This window comes from Aegilops tauschii, chromosome 2 (assembly GCF_002575655.3).
Source record: "Aegilops tauschii subsp. strangulata cultivar AL8/78 chromosome 2, Aet v6.0, whole genome shotgun sequence".
NCBI lineage: Eukaryota > Viridiplantae > Streptophyta > Magnoliopsida > Poales > Poaceae > Aegilops > Aegilops tauschii.
This window is the reverse complement of record NC_053036.3, coordinates 519895472-519911228: the sequence shown is the minus strand read 5'-3', so window position 1 is coordinate 519911228 and position 15757 is coordinate 519895472. Positions and strand designations below refer to the sequence as shown.

The 15757-nt window shown below is 46.1% G+C and overlaps 1 long non-coding RNA gene and 1 pseudogene across 1 annotated transcript; both read left to right on the top strand.

Moving 5' to 3' along the window:
- The first annotated feature begins 7453 nt into the window (after window positions 1–7453).
- LOC141042073 (uncharacterized) lies at window positions 7454–12902 on the top strand. The gene is made up of 4 exons (XR_012203890.1): window positions 7454–7510; window positions 11863–11920; window positions 12007–12318; window positions 12717–12902. It is a non-coding gene; the product is annotated as an uncharacterized lncRNA (long non-coding RNA).
- Window positions 12903–13756: 854 nt separating this feature from the next.
- The window catches only part of LOC109784971 (uncharacterized), a 180028-nt pseudogene continuing 178027 nt past the window's right edge, over window positions 13757–15757 (top strand).

Below are 15757 nucleotides of genomic sequence, written 5' to 3'. Positions count from 1 at the left end.
CAGAAACTGACACTGGGCTCTAGGTTAATAGGTTAGTCCCAAAAGTAATATAAAATAGCATATTAATGCATATAAAACATCCAAAACGGATAATATAATAGCATGGAACAATTAAAAAAATTATAGATACGTTGGAGACGTATAAACATCCCCAAGCTTAATTCATGCTCGTCCTCGAGTAGGTAAATGATAAAAACAGAATTTTTGATGTGCAATGCTACCTAACATATTTATCCATGTAATTCTTCTTTATTCTGGCATGAATGTTCAGATCCATAAGATTCAAAACAAAAGTTTAATATTGGCATAAGAACAATAATACTTCAAGCATACTAACAAGGCAATTATATCTTCTCAAAATAACATGGCCAAAGATAGTTTATCCCTACAAAATCATATAGTCTGGCTATGCTCCATCTTCATCACACAAAATATTCAAATCATGCACAACCCCAATGACAAGCCAGGCAATTGTTTCATACTTTTGGTGTTCTCAAACCTTTTCAACTTTCACGCAATACATGAGCGTGAGCCATGGATATAGCACTATAGGTGGAATAGAATATGGTGGTTGTGGAGAAGACAAAAAGAGGGAGATAGTCTCACATCAACTAGGCGTATTAATGGGCTATGGAGATGCCCATTAATAGATATCAATGTGAGTGAGTAGGGATTGCCATACAACGGATGCACTAGACCTATAAGTTTATGAAAGCTCAAAAGAAGACTAAGTGGGTGTGCATCCAACTTGCTTGCTCATGAAAACCTAGCGCAATTTGAGGAAGCCCATCGTTGGAATATACAAGCCAAGTTCTATAATGAAAAATTCCCACTAGTATGTGAAATTGACAACATAGGAGACTCTCTATCATGAAGATCATGGTGCTACTTTGAAGCACAAGTGTGGAAAAAGGATAGTAACATTGCCCCTTCTCTTTTTTTCTCTCATTCTTTTGGTGGCTTCTTTGGCCTCTCTTTTTTGTTGGCTTCTTTGGCCTCTTTTTTTTCCTCACATGGGACAATGCTCTAATAATGAAGATCATCACACTCTTATTTACTTACAACTCAAAAAATTACAACTCGATACTTAGAACAAAATATGACTCTATATGAATGCCTCTAGCGGTGTACCGGGATCTGCAATGACTCAAGAGTGACATGTATGAAAGAATTATGAAAGGTGGCTTTGCCACAAATACTATGTCAACTAAATGATCATGCAAAGCAATATGACAATGATGGAACGTGTCATAAGAAAACGGAACGGTGGAAAGTTGCATGGCAATATATCTCGGAATGGCTATGGAAATGCCATAATAGGTAGGTATGGTGGCTGTTTTGAGGAAGGTATATGGTGGGTGTATGGTACCGGCGAAATTTGCGCGGTACTAGAGAGGCATGGTTCTAGTGGGAAGGGGAGATGGCGTGAAAGGGTTATGGAGGGAGTCAGATTGGGTCTGTGTTTTGGCTGGGCTGGATGATAGCTCTGCCTTTTGAGCTGACGCTAGCGCTGTTGGGAGGGAGGTATCGTTCGTAGATTGTGCAGAGCTGTCGTGAGTGAAGCAATTTTTTCTAAACAAAACACTACTACTTGCCCTAACAACACCATAGCGGGAGTAAACAAAGAAACAACACACCTAGAGAGTCATGCCTCACTAGTCACTACATGACATTTGTTTATTGAAATAGGAAATATAGTGCTGATCAATGCTGAAGCAAGGGCCCTGTGGGGTATACACTTTACGGTATAGAGCTATTTTTTCATGACGAACAAGAACATTTGGTTTTTGTATCTATCTATCGAAATAGGCTTTCACCCCGCTTTATATTAATATAGTCACATGGCAAACAATGGGTAATGCTAGACCTATGGAGGCTTACGTGAGGATTTTACATAAAAGCTGATGTGGAGATAATTATTGAGTCAGGATTAGTGGATGGGGCCCACCCTGGTTGAATTCCGTGGGGGGAGGGGGCATAGGGAATTTATGGAATGGTAACTAAACTTATGTAGGACCTTTTTGTAGGTGTAGGATTATCGGCAAACAATACAAGATATTAAAAAAACCTAAGAGTTGATCAAAATAGAATATATGACAAACTAGCCAAAAACGCTAAAACACACTACCAATATACGCCTCGTGTGAGTCACCGAAAAGAAGCACATGAGATCCGTAGTCATGCCGAAGTTGCACCAAACTTATTGGTGGCATCCCTAAGAGTGTCACAACGTGAAGCAGTGCCGCTGCATTAGTCGAGGGAGACAAAGTATTTCACCCTGAGTGTTAGAGGGCAAGTAGAGAGCCACAATGGCGCCCCAGGAGGAATGCAACACCCACATGCATTGCAGCCATCGATACCGAGGCGCAAAGCTTTCGATCGGCCCCACCCTCTATCACATCCTGGGAACAAGCCACAAGCCAGGATCTCCCACCGTAACACACCTCACCAACACCAGCTACCACGTTGCTCGTCGGAGAGCACAAAACCTAGGACCGCTGCCCCGACATCCAAGATCGCCACCCCACTGGCACCGCAACATGAGACTGCCACCAAGGAAGCACCTTTGTGTGAAAATCATTGGCATGGAGCTGGACCGCCACCAGTCCACACGAAGAGCGAACCTCCGGCAATGGGGCCCGATCTAACCTAGATCTAGCTCCAAAATAGACGGTGTGGCCGAGGATGGGGCCCGCCAGTGACACCTGGTAGCACGCCTGCATGACGCGACCTGTGCGTCACCACTAAAGCCGCCATGACAACACGCCACGCAACCGGGGCAGCAACCACCATCAGGCCAAATCCGTCAGCTCCAGATCCGGCCGAGGGTGCACCCTCAAATCCTGTCACACCCCTATCCTAGTAACCCCACCGGAGCAACTTCGTTGATGATTCAGCCACCGCCCACTAGTCGCCATGCTCCTCCGCGTTGCCCCTCCAGGCTTGTCCGACGCCGTGTGCCAATCGAGGAATACCGTCACGTGCCCCAAGGGGCAGATCAAACTAATATCGGTCATCAAACCATATGAACCCAACCATCTGGATTGCTTCAATGGTGAGAGCTTAGAGCAACTCCAACGCAGGTACCCATTTCGTCCGACCCCGTCCGTTTGGGTCACCGCGGACAAAAGTGCTGGCCCAACGCGCCAACCCATTCCCAAAAGCGTCTGCTTCGCGTTCGTGTGGACCCATTTGCGGCCCAAATTTGCGGCTGAAATGCGTCGGCGCAGACGCGAAGCGGACTCACCGCGCGTCCTCTTGGTGTCCGCCGCGTGACCACCTGGCGGCCGCCCAACTACGACGGTTGTCTTTATTAATGATGACCGCCCACCGCGGGCCCATGCGCCAGCGACGGCGGTCGGACTTTTTTAATCCGAGCGTGCGGTGGGTGGTCGTCCCCATCCGCTTCTAGAAGGCCCCCGTCCCCATCTCGCCACCCCTCTGGTCCCCCGTTGGCGACAACCCTAGCCACCTCAATGGGCTTCTTCTCCGGCAAGGGCAAGGCCCCCCGACCCTTCCCGCGCGCTCCCCCCGCCTCCGTTGTCGTCTTCCCGCCGGTCGAGGCAGCATTAGCATCCCAGTGCACCAGGCGAAGTGGCACTGGAAGCACCGCGTCCCCCTCCCCTACCCCGACCTGACGCAGCCACACGACTGGCACTTGGATTCGAAGAGGATCCCAGTGCCTGTGGCACCGTGGGCGCACGTAGAGGAGGTGCTGCGCCGGCGGCAACTGCTGACGCCGGAGTAGCGCCGCGACCCCGCCTACGCGTTCAACTCTCCCGCTTGGGAGCAGTGGTTTGCCTTCGAGCACGGGGAGACCAGGAGGCCGGCGTCCGCGATGTGCGGCATGGCCCCCCGCCGTCCACCCTCGCCGTGCGCGACGAGGACCAGGAGGTGGAGGCTGCCTACCAGGCGGCGCTAGCGGCAGTCGTCCGTGATAGCGAGGAGGAGGAGCGGCGCAAGGAGGAGGAGGAGGAGAAGGAGGAGGTGTACCGGGCGCGCATGGCGGAGGCCATGGCGCTCTCCGCGGCCGGCGATTGCGTCGTGCTGCCATTGAGGCCGCCGTCCCCCGTCAAGCCCGAGCTGGAGCCGGAGCCGGAGCCGACCCCCATCGAACGCTACTCATGGACTGGGCGAGTACCCGAGTGGGTCAACGCGCCGGCGATCCGGTTGGGGCGACGCCGGCGCAGGAGCAGGCGTACCTCGAGCAGTGGCGGCAGCGAAGGCTGGCCAAGGAGCGCCACGAGGGCGAGAACCTCGAGATGCTGGAGTGACGCGGAGGAGGAGGCACACCTTGCCCGCGCAGGGCCAGCCTAGCCCGCGGCGGTACAACCCCCGGCGGACGATGTCGCTAGAGCTTGGTCGACGGCGTTCCCTTGGGCTCGCCCGATGCCGACGCTCATCGACCTTACCGGCCCCGACGAGGCAGCGCGCCTCCTTGTAGTTTTAGTTTTATTTAATGTTTAAGTTAATATAAAAGTGGACTCGTGGACTCTCGCCGGCCTTTGTGGCCGGCATTAATATTTAATTAACATTTTTATTTTTCAAAATATTTGCGGTAATGTTTTTTTCGCGTGAGCTCAAAACTTGGTCGGGCCAGCGTTGGGCGCAAGCGTCGACCCAAACGTGAAAGCGGACATGGGTGTCCGCCGAGCCGATCCCATGGGACAAAAGGCGGACAAAAGCGCCGTCCGTTTGGGTAGGCGCGTTGGAGTTGCTCTTAACATGTTTAGCGTGTAATCAATATCATCTCAAATATTAACCTTATCACTAAGGACATAATTAACCTGTAATTAGTATCCCACATTTTCTTAAAAAATATCCTACCTAATATCAGCATATATCTAATATTACTTAAAAAAAATCTCAATTAGTACCCTACCTTTTTTTGTTTTGAGTAAAATTAGTACCCTACCTGATATCGACCTGATGTACGCATTTACCAGGTATATATTAGTTACTTTGTAATTTCTTGGACCTTTGATTCAAAACATTGTACAGTAATAGTGGTGAGTATGCATAGTCACAAGCGTCTCCCAGAAATATATTTCCTCGTGTCCTTTTCTGCAGCGGGACGTCTGGAAAGCAGCGCAATAGCAGCAGCAAGCCAACAATTCGGCCGCGCTGGTGGTGATATATTGATACTAGTAACGTACGCCTAATCTCTGGCTTGGCATACACGTGGCAACTCTCCAATTGAAACGTATATGCACCTCCCCTCCCCCGGTTTATATCTGCCGAGCTCCCACAATCACATCCTCAAAAAAGTCATCAGTACACTCCTCCGGGCTCTACTCGTGTTCCTTTGAGACTAGAGAACATGCTCGTTACAACATGGACTAATTGCATATTGGTTTTCCTTTGAACCACGGAAGATCCACTACTACTTGTATACTCCATCGGTCTCCTTCAATTTCACGCAAGGCAAGTTGTAGTATATACTCCATATCTTGTGCTTCTTAAATACTCTAGATCAAACCCATGTCTCCTCTCCTTGATGCTTTTTGTGCTAGATCTGACTTTTTTCAGTCGCTATATATTTTTCTCTGGCCCATCTTTATTAAGCGTACATGTTGAATTCATGCTTGTGTTCCTTTTTTGTTGAATTCATGCTTGTGTTCCTTTGAATCAGAATAGTTAGGCTAAGTATGCAATAAAAGAGTTTAGATCAGATCTTGTGCGTAGTTAATTTTCTGTTCACTGATTACAACTCCCTTGTATTATCTTGCACATATTTTATCTAGATCTATCATGTTTTCTTGGACTTGTTACATGTAGCTAATTAGATCTGAATTTCGTACTGGTACATGTCACTACTGGAATCAGGATCTTCGCCGTCAGCCAACTCTTTGCTGTCAGCAAGCTGACGACAAAGAAGGTCTTTGCCATCAGCTAAAGGAAAGCTGACGACAAAGAAAGACCTGACGGCAAAGATCATGTTTGCCGTCAGCCAGCTCTTTGCTGTCAGCTAGAGGACGGTATAGAAGCTTTGCCGTATGCTAGCAGACGGCAAGGAGGGAGAGTGGTCCACTAGCAAGAACCACCTAACGGCCACTTTCTTTGCCGTCTGCTAGCAGACACGACAAAGAAAGTGGCAAACCTAACGTCCGTTAGCTAGGCTCTCTGCTGTCTGCTAGCAGACGGCAAAGAGCTGTGACCTATAACTAAAAAGCGGCCAGCGCGCGCCCCACCCCTCTCTCTGTCCGCTCTCCCTCTCCCCTGTCCAAGCCGCCGCCGCCCTTCACCCGCGCAGCTGCCCCTCACCCGCGTCGGCACCCCCGTTGCCGGCCGCCCGGCCCGAGCCGCCGCCGCCCCACGCCACCCCTGCCGCCGGCCGCCCCGCCCCCGTGCCCGAGCCGCCGCCGCCCCGCGCCACCCCGTCGTCGGCCGTCCCGCCCCGCGCCACCCCTGTCGCCAACCGCCCCGCCCCGCCCCCGTCCCGAGCTGCCGCCGCCCCGCGCCACCCCCGTCACCAGCCTCCCCGCCCCCGTGCCCGAGCCGCCGCCGCCCCGCGCCACCCCAGTCGCCGGCCTCCCCGCCCCTCCTCGTGGTGCGTTTTTTTTCTGTTTTTTTAATTTAGTTTATGTTTGCTTAGTTTAGGCTAGGTTAGTTTAGGTTAGGTTAGGTTAGTTTAGTTTCGTTTAGGTTAGTTTAGGTTAATTTAGTTTATTTTAGGTTACATTTAGTTTATAGTTTTGTTTAGGTTTTTTTCCTGTTTTTTAAGAATAAACAAGAAAGATGAAAAAAAGAAGTAAAAGAAGAAGAGGAAGAAAAAGAAGAAGAAGATAAAAAAGAACAATAAGTAGAAGAAGAAGATGATGAAAAAAAAGAAGTAGAAGTAGAAGATGGAAAAAGAAGTAGGAAAGGGGGCGCCCGGGGACGAGCGGGTTAGGGGGTTCCTCGACATCGATGGAACCCTAAATCAAAAGTGTCGTCTGTGCGAGATACATGTGGCCGTCGGTGTCGAACACTACGTCCACGTCCCACAAGTGACGCCGGCGTCTAGCATCCCGCAACAACAGTTCTCGGGGTCGATGGCGGTCGAACACCTTTGCGAATTTGTCTGGCAGCCTCTGCGATGACGATTAAAAGCCAAGTGTTGAAACTTGAAACACCCAAACTAACTCAAGTCGGTTTGGTTGTTTGAAGTTTCAAAACTTGGCTTTAATCCTCATCGCATAGGCTGGCAGACAAATTCTCGAAGGTGTTTGACCGTCATCGGCCCCGAGAACTATTGTTGCGTGCGGGACGCCGGGCGCCGGCGTCACTTGTGGGATGTGGATCTAGTGTTCAACGCCGAGCACCACATGTATCTCGCATCGATGATACTTGCTATTTAGGGTTCCATCGACGCCGAGGAACCCCCTAACCCGCTCGTCCTGTTGTAAATATTTAGTTAGGTTGACGGAAAAAGCAAAATTGCTATGTTACTCATCTTTCGATTTAAATGTGCAGTTTTTTCGTTGCTGTCAGGGTCTAGTGTTCGACGAGCTCCGCCTTGCGTTCGTGGGTGAGCACAAATGACATCTCCTCCTCCCCCTTCATTTTCTCTGTTTCGGTCTTCGTGCCAATGAAACTTGCTAGCTATAGGTGTTTTCAATCATCAGTATGCGTGACCACTATGCGTCTCCCGTTCGAAAGGGTTACATCTATGAATATGCATGCATTTGCATATTTATAACCGTGATTCTTTCGAATTGTCCAACGTTATCCATGGACAGCCCGAGTATGTGTTGATTGGGTTCGTTTTCCCATATGCTCTGCTCCGGATCCGATGCAGAATTTCATCAGTGCCACCCTGTTGTTCTCCAGGTACACATCCTCTCTACTTATTGCCGAGACGTGTATCAGGAGAATAGCGGGGAGGTGCTGCCAAAATTTTGCGTCGAATCCAGAGCAGAGCATGGGAAAACAAACCCAATCTACACATACTCGGGTGGGATTAGGACCTATCTTTACCTATTAGCGTCTAGGTTGCATGGACGTAATAAGAGTACCAAACTCCATTAACTGCTGAATATATACATGCTGATATATATATATATATATATATATATATATATATATTTCTTATGTGTCCAGTAGCTAGGCAAGATGAGTGATCGTGCATGGATGTACACCGGTCACACTAGTCAGAAAGACATGACCATTCAATGGCTAACAAAAACCAAGGGGTTTTTGAGAGCCGCATTTGCAAATGGCCAGAGGACAACATGGTGCCCCTGTGCCGGGTGCAACAATTGGCATAAGAGGACAGAGGATGAAATGGGCAAACACTTGTAGAAGAGGGGTTTTACGCCAGATTATACGGTGTGGACATTTCATGGCGAGTCTTCCCAATGTGCCAGAGCTAAGGTGCTTCGTTGTCGCACCAACGAGTATGGTACCGGGATGCAAGACATGGTGCAAGACTTTGATGATGCTCGGTATTCGAACGATGAGATGGAGGAATCTGCAAAGGCCTTCAATGAAATGTTGGAGTCTTCAAAACGTCCTCTCCACGAGCACACTGAGCTTTCTCAGCTGGATGCCATCTCACAAATAATGGCTCTGAAGGATCAATTCAACTTGCGCAGAGAATGCTACGACGCAATGATGACAATATTTGGACGTTTTCTACCCAAAGGCCATGTTCTACCTGCAAACCTGTACCAATCAGACAAAATAATCCGTGCTCTTAAGATGCCCTATGAGAAGATACATGCCTGTGAGAAAGGATGTGCCTTATTTAGGCTTCAGTATGCGGACTTGAACTATTGTCCCATTTGCAAGTCATCCAGGTATGTTGTGGTAGACAACGGTATGGGTGAGAAGACGCAGACCAAAATCCTCGTTAATGTTCTTCGGTATACACCAATCGTACCAAGACTTCAACATCTTTTAATGGTCAAAGAGACGGAGACAGATGACATGGCACAAAATAGGCAAAACAACCCAACTAGATGCAGATGGGAAGCTGATGATGGTGCACACATAGGACAGTGAAGCATGGAAGTGCTTCGATGCATTAGATGATGACAAAGCGGCAAATCCCAGGCATCCTCGAGTTGCCATCAACACAGATGGGTTCAGTGTGTTTGGTCTGACGGCAGCCCAATACAGTTGTTGGCCCGTATTTGTCTTTCCACTCAATCCCCCCGGACAGATTATGCAAAGAAAGAACATTTTCTTGACGTTGATAATTCTAGGGCCCAACTATCTAGGGAAGAATATGAATGTGTGCATGCAGCCGCTGAAGGACGAATTGCAAGAAGCCTGGGATAATGGGTTCAAGACATACGACGCCTTTAGCAAACGGAACTTCATAATGCGTGTGTGGTACATGCATGTACTCGACGCATGACTTGCCGGCGTATGCGCTATTCGTTGGCTGGTGTGTGCATGGAAGGTTCCCGTGCCCCACATGCAAGGGACCTCTTGAGTTTCGTTGGCTTCAGGCCGGTTGCAAGTTTTCTTGCTTCGACATGCATAGACAGTTCCTGGATCCTCGCCATAAGTTCAGGAAAGACAAGAAGAACTTCATCAAAGCTAGAGTTGTAAAAAACTCTACACCACCTATGTTGACAGGCCAAGAGACCCTGGATTAGTTAAACACCCTCGAGCTAGATCCAGAGCATCCAGGATATTTCAAGGGGTATAATTCGAAACACGCCTACACTCACAAGACATGCTTGTGGGATCTGCCTTACTTCAAAGACCTCCTTTGCCCACACAACATTGATGTGATGCACACTGAGAAGAATATTGCTGAGGCACTTTTTGGTACATTGTTCGGCACAGATGGGAAGTCAAAGGATAATATTAAGGCTAGAGTCGATCTGGAAGCGCTACGTCATAGACCGTTACAAAATATGCAACCACCGAAAGGAAATCAGAACTGGACAAAGCCAAAGGCATGGTTTAATCTTGGAAGGCCAGCTATGAGGGAAATTATCTTGTGGGTGCAACAGCAGTTGATATTCCTCGATGGGTATGCAGCGGATCTAAAGAGGGGAGCGAGTCTTGATAAATTGAAGATATTTGGTCTCAAGAGTCATGATTGGCACATATGGATTGAGAGGGTAATGCCGGTGATGTTGCGTGGCTTCATCCTTCAGGATGAATGGCTAGTACTGGCAGAGCTGAGCTATTTCTTCCATGTTCTTTGTGCGGAAGAACTATCTCCTGGCCTGCTAGAAGAAATGGAAGAGTTGGCGTCGGAGTTGATCTGCAAGTTAGATAAGATCTTTTCGCGAGGCTTCTTTAATCCAATGCATCACTTGATTTTGCATCTCCCAACCGAGGCAAGATTGGGGGGTCCGTGCAAAATCGTTGGTGCTACGCAATTGAGAGGATGCAGAAGACGCTACGAGCAAAATGTAAAATAAACGTAGAATTGAAGCATCGATGGCTGAGGCATTCATTACTGAGGAGGTGGCAAACTTCGTGACAGCACACTACGAAGCCAAAAATCATCATTTGCATAATCCGAAGCCTCGGTAAAATGCTGACGACCCTAAAATGGGTGGATCCCACCTTATCCTATTCAAAGGGGATCTCGCACCATCCGGTGCTTATAATTCCTTAACGTTAGATTTCGAAGAATGGTAGATCATTTTCTTGTATATCTTCACCAACCTAACAGAAGTGCGGCCGTACATCGAGTAAGTCCTTGGTACATTGTTTCGCAACTTCTAATTCCTTTGAACTGCTCTTATTCCCGGATAAATTTCATACAATCGATACGTCGCCAAATTTTTGTATGGAGCGGTGATCCAAAAGGATTCCGTCGAAGAGTATGAGCTTCTGGCAAAGCATGGAGGTGGCTATCCTGGTTTCATCTCTTGGTTCAAACAAACGGTAATTTCCATTAGACCATTTCATTTCTTCGTCTAATTTGTTGCTAATGCAACAATCCCTTTCGTATTAAACTTGTAGGCTAATTCAGAGTTTATGGACGCTGATTTGAGACAAGTCGCTAATGGTTTTGACTTTAAGGTCCGTTATTTGACAAATACGACATCAACGGGTATCGCTTTCGTACCTATGGCAAAGAGCTATCTATGGCCGACCGAAAGTCTACAAATTATTGTGTCTCTGCTATCGGCGAAGGAGACACTGAATATTATGGAAGAGTTGAAGAAATTTATGAACTTCAATTCTATGGTGCAAACCCACCAAACATCGTAGTCTTCAAATGTTATTGGTTCCAGCCGAAGGAGACTAGAAGGACTCATGAACACTTAGGGCTAGTGGAAATCAAACAAAGCACCCATTTGGATGTTCCCGATGTCTATATTATGGCTCAACAGGCAGCCCAAGTTTTCTATCTACCGTGGGCCTGTCAAAGTGATCCAAACCTCAATGGTTGGGATGTCGTTTATGAAGTGCCGCCACGTGTTAGACCACCTCCCCCCAATGAAGAGGATTATGAACCTCACATTAAACCAGACACATATGAAGGAGAATTCTTCAAAGAAACACGTTTTTCCAAAAACATTTCAAGAACCGCTTTTCTTCACCCCAGAACATTGAAGTAGATAGTGACAATGAACCCGACTTCACCCCTGAGCCGGAACAAGAAGAGCCTGAACTAGAAGAGGTTACTGCTGCGGATGACCTATCAATGCTTGACCTATTACGTAAAGGTGGCCTTCCACATGATGATGCATTTATTAATGATGATGATGATGAGCACGTCATTACTGATAGTGATGATGATGATGCATTTATTGATCCCGGAGCATTTATTGAACCCGACGATCCAGATTATTATTAGGTATTCAATTTTTTATGTTGTACTTGATTTATATAGTTACTTGTATGATTTATATAGTTACTTGTATAATTTTCTTACTTTGTATGATTGTTTCTTATACATAGTGCCATGGTCTTGATGTCCGTCCCCGTCGGCCCTCGCCCGCTTTATGATTCAGACGTGGTAAATTCTCTTTTATAACTATTTGTTGCATTTCGTATTTATGACAATTATGGCCATTAAGTTGACATGGAGATATTTTAATCTAGGAGGTATGTGAACCGGAATTTGAAACTGACCCTCTTGTCGAGAAGTTAAATTTAGTTGAAAAAGAAAATGAGTATTTGAAAGAAAAAATTAAAAGAATTGAAGAAGAGAAGATAACATTGGAGTTGTATGTTGCCGATGTCGTCGATGATCACAAGATGAAGATGAATGCAATGCGCTTGAAGATGGATGCAATGCGCCTGAAGCTTAAGAAGATTAAAAAATATGCCATTGATAATGAGGCTTGGTATCATTATGCCGTTGGATCAATTGTTTCCTTAGTTGCGATCTTCATCGCATTTGTTGTGATGAGGGTAAGTTTTCTCTAGTGTTTTGCTTCTTCAGTTCATTTATGACATACTTAGCATACTTGGGTCAAAAATGGCATGATAATCTTTGTTACCTCCAAAATGACATAGACTTAGCTTATTTTCCACGAAAATGACATAATAACCTTACTAAGCTCCAAAATGACCTATTTACCTAGCTTAGCTCTAAAATGACCTACACTTAGCATTTTTACCTAGCTTAGCTAAAAATGGCATTTTTACCTACCTTAGTTAGAAGAAGAAGATAAAGAAGAGGAGAGGAGAAAAAGAAAGAGAAGAAAAATTCTTCTTCTTCTTCTTCTTCTTCTTCTTCTTCTTCTAGCTAGTGTTCTTCTTCTAGTCTTCTTCTTCTTCTTCTAACTTTCTTCTTTCCCAATTTGCAGATTTGCTTTCATTAGGAAGCTTGCATTGATGGAGTCTACTTTTCTCCTTGTGCTTCCTTTTTGTTTTGATTTTGTAGGATGAACAATGTGAAACTTGCTACCTATATATGTATGTATGGATGAAACCATTGTATGCTTGTTGTTGGATATGTTGGCTAGCTATATATGTTGCATATGGACTTTTGATTTGGTATGTATATGTGTTGGATGATCATATCCATATGACAGGGATATTATTTGGTATGTATATGTGTTGTTATGCTTGTTGAAAGTATTTTTAAATGTGTGTATATATATATATGTGTGTGAAATTGAATAAATTTAAGAAAAAACAGAAAAAACAGGGGCTGTACAGGCTCTTTGTCGTCCGTTGGCAGACGGCAAAGAGCTTTGCCACCAGCCAGCAGACGACAAAGCTGCCACATGGCAGCTACCTGTGCAACCTGGGGTGCACTGGGCTGGCCTATTTGGCAGCTTTGCCGTCTGCTGGCAGACGGCAAAGACCTTGGCATCTTTGTCGTCTGCCAGCGGACGGTATAGCTGGCCACGTGGCAGCTACCTGGGGGCATTTGGGCTGGCATATTTGTGCACTTTGCCGTCCGCCGACAGACAGCAAAGATGCAAAGGTCTTTGACGTCCGCCAGCAGACGGCAAAGCACGTCGTTAACCCCCTAACGGACCTAACCTGCCACGTGTGCCGTCCAGGCTCTTTGCCGTCCGTTGACGGACGACAAAGACCTTTTCATCTTTGCCGTCTGCCAGCAGACGTCAAAGAGCCCTTTGCCGTAACTTATTCAGCCGGACATGTTGCCGTCTGCTGGCGGACGGCAAAGGCCTTTGCCGTCCAACAGGCATGCCCTTGCCGTCCGCCATGGCAGACGGCAAAGTGCCTGATTCCTACAGTGTGTTCACTTATTTTGGGTGCAAACATGTTTCTTGCTCTTGTTTGTTTGAATGGACTAAACTTGTGCATGTAGCTTTCCTATGAGGAAAAGAACCATGTTTTTACCCGCTGACAATGTGTAAAATTTTACAGAGAGATGGATAACAAAGGAAAATCCAAGTCCAGAGGATTACGTGCGAACGGCATCCCAGTTCCACTGTAGCAGCAGGATAGACAGCGGCAAAGAGATATGGGAGGACGATGCTCCCACCATTGCTCTTGGCGGCCGTCAACGTGACAGGAGCCTTTTCCTCGGCTTCTTAGATGAAGAGGTAATTAATTAATTATTCATGCCAGCCCTGTATATCATTGTGTACATATCATGCATCCTATTTCAAACTGACAATTAATTTACTGCCATAAATGCATATTGATAGGTAAAGGAGTACTCCCTTCGTTCCAAAACATAGCGCGCCCGCGCTTCCTGATGTTTAACTTTGACCATAAATTTAACCAACGAGATAGACTGCGGCGGGAGCAAAAATTATATAATTGAGAACTTATTTTGAATACAAATTCGTTGGTACAACTTTTTCTCCCGCTGCAGTCGGTCTCGTTGGTTAAATTTATGGTCAAAGTTGAAGCACGGAAACCGAGGACGCTATGTATTTTGGAATGGAGGCAGTATAATGCATTTACACCCGTATATTAATTTTTTACACAAATATCATAAACACTATCATATATATTTGATATGTGTTTACCTATAGCTCCTCCGATGCATTGTATGTTACTAGTATTGTTATCTAAAAGATCTCTCATTTAATGGGTCTTATGAGAGAGAATATATGAGTATTTTTGGTTTTGGCGTGAAATTTATATCTAGATTGTGATATGGGAACTATCTGTTTCCTCATTAAATAAGCTGTCAAATCATATTTTTGTTTAAGTTACATGATTAGAGATAGTCCAAAGTGAAACACTTGGATTGCTAATAGTATGGTCCTAGGAAATCTTATCTAGTTGACATTCCCTGTGAGACCAACCCTAGCGAACCCCTCCTCCCCTTGACAATACGATCTCCATCCCACGGCTAGCAGTTTTTGGACAAAAATACAGAAAAGCCCCTTAATGGAAAGAACTACCACGACAGTTTTTGTTTCTAAAAACTGCCAGCCCCACACCCCTCAGATGCAGTGAAAACTGCCAGGGGACCACTTTCGTTTGCCAGGCGAACGTTCACCAGGGATGAAGGTCCTAGTTTTATCGTATTAGTACTTCTACATATATTTGGCACCAATTAATGGTAGTAGAATTTTCCACATGATTTACGGCAGTGGGCCGGGGTTGCTTACACCTAGCTCTTATTGAATTATAGTGTTTTAGAAAATATTTTTTCATATAAAAGAATTGTGACGCCGGGATAATCAGACTACAGTAATTCCTTGTTAATGATGCCACGTCACCTCGATTACTGTTGCTAATCTTGCGTTAGTTCGAAAACGATTCAAATTCAAATTCAAAATCAAGCAAGCAACAAAAGCTTTGAAACGCTAAAACAAAAATGTCCTAAATATGTCGGATAAATCATAGGTAATTGTGGTGGCGAAACCAAACTCTGAAGAAGTGTTTAAAGGCTCTAAAATAATTATGACAGTAGCAAATACAATTAATTACATGCCTTTTACAATTAATGAAATACTGAACAGTTTTATTTTGTCACCAAACTTTTTGTGGCATCGGGGTATTTTGAAACACTAATTTGGGTACTACTTATATATTTTATAAAACAAATATATATAGAAAATAAAATTAGAAAACTAATAAACAGAAAATAAATAAAAACAAAAACTTAAACAAAAGAGAAAAGGAAGAAACCCCCCTCCCCCTGGGCCGAATGGCCCAGCTAGCCAGCAGGCCACCAGCCCAAAAGGCCCAACCAGCCACCCCACTCCCCCTATCCCCCATCCCCGAAACCGTAACCCACTACCACCACGCACTCCCCCCGCACCACTCGCTCTCTTTCCCCCCACGCCCCCGCGCCCCCGATGCTCGTCGCCGGGCCTCATCCCCGTCGCCCGTCTCCGGCTCGCCTTCCCTCTCGCTCCTCTTCCCCGACCCGATCTGGATCGGGAAGGGGGCAACAAGCCTGACGCCC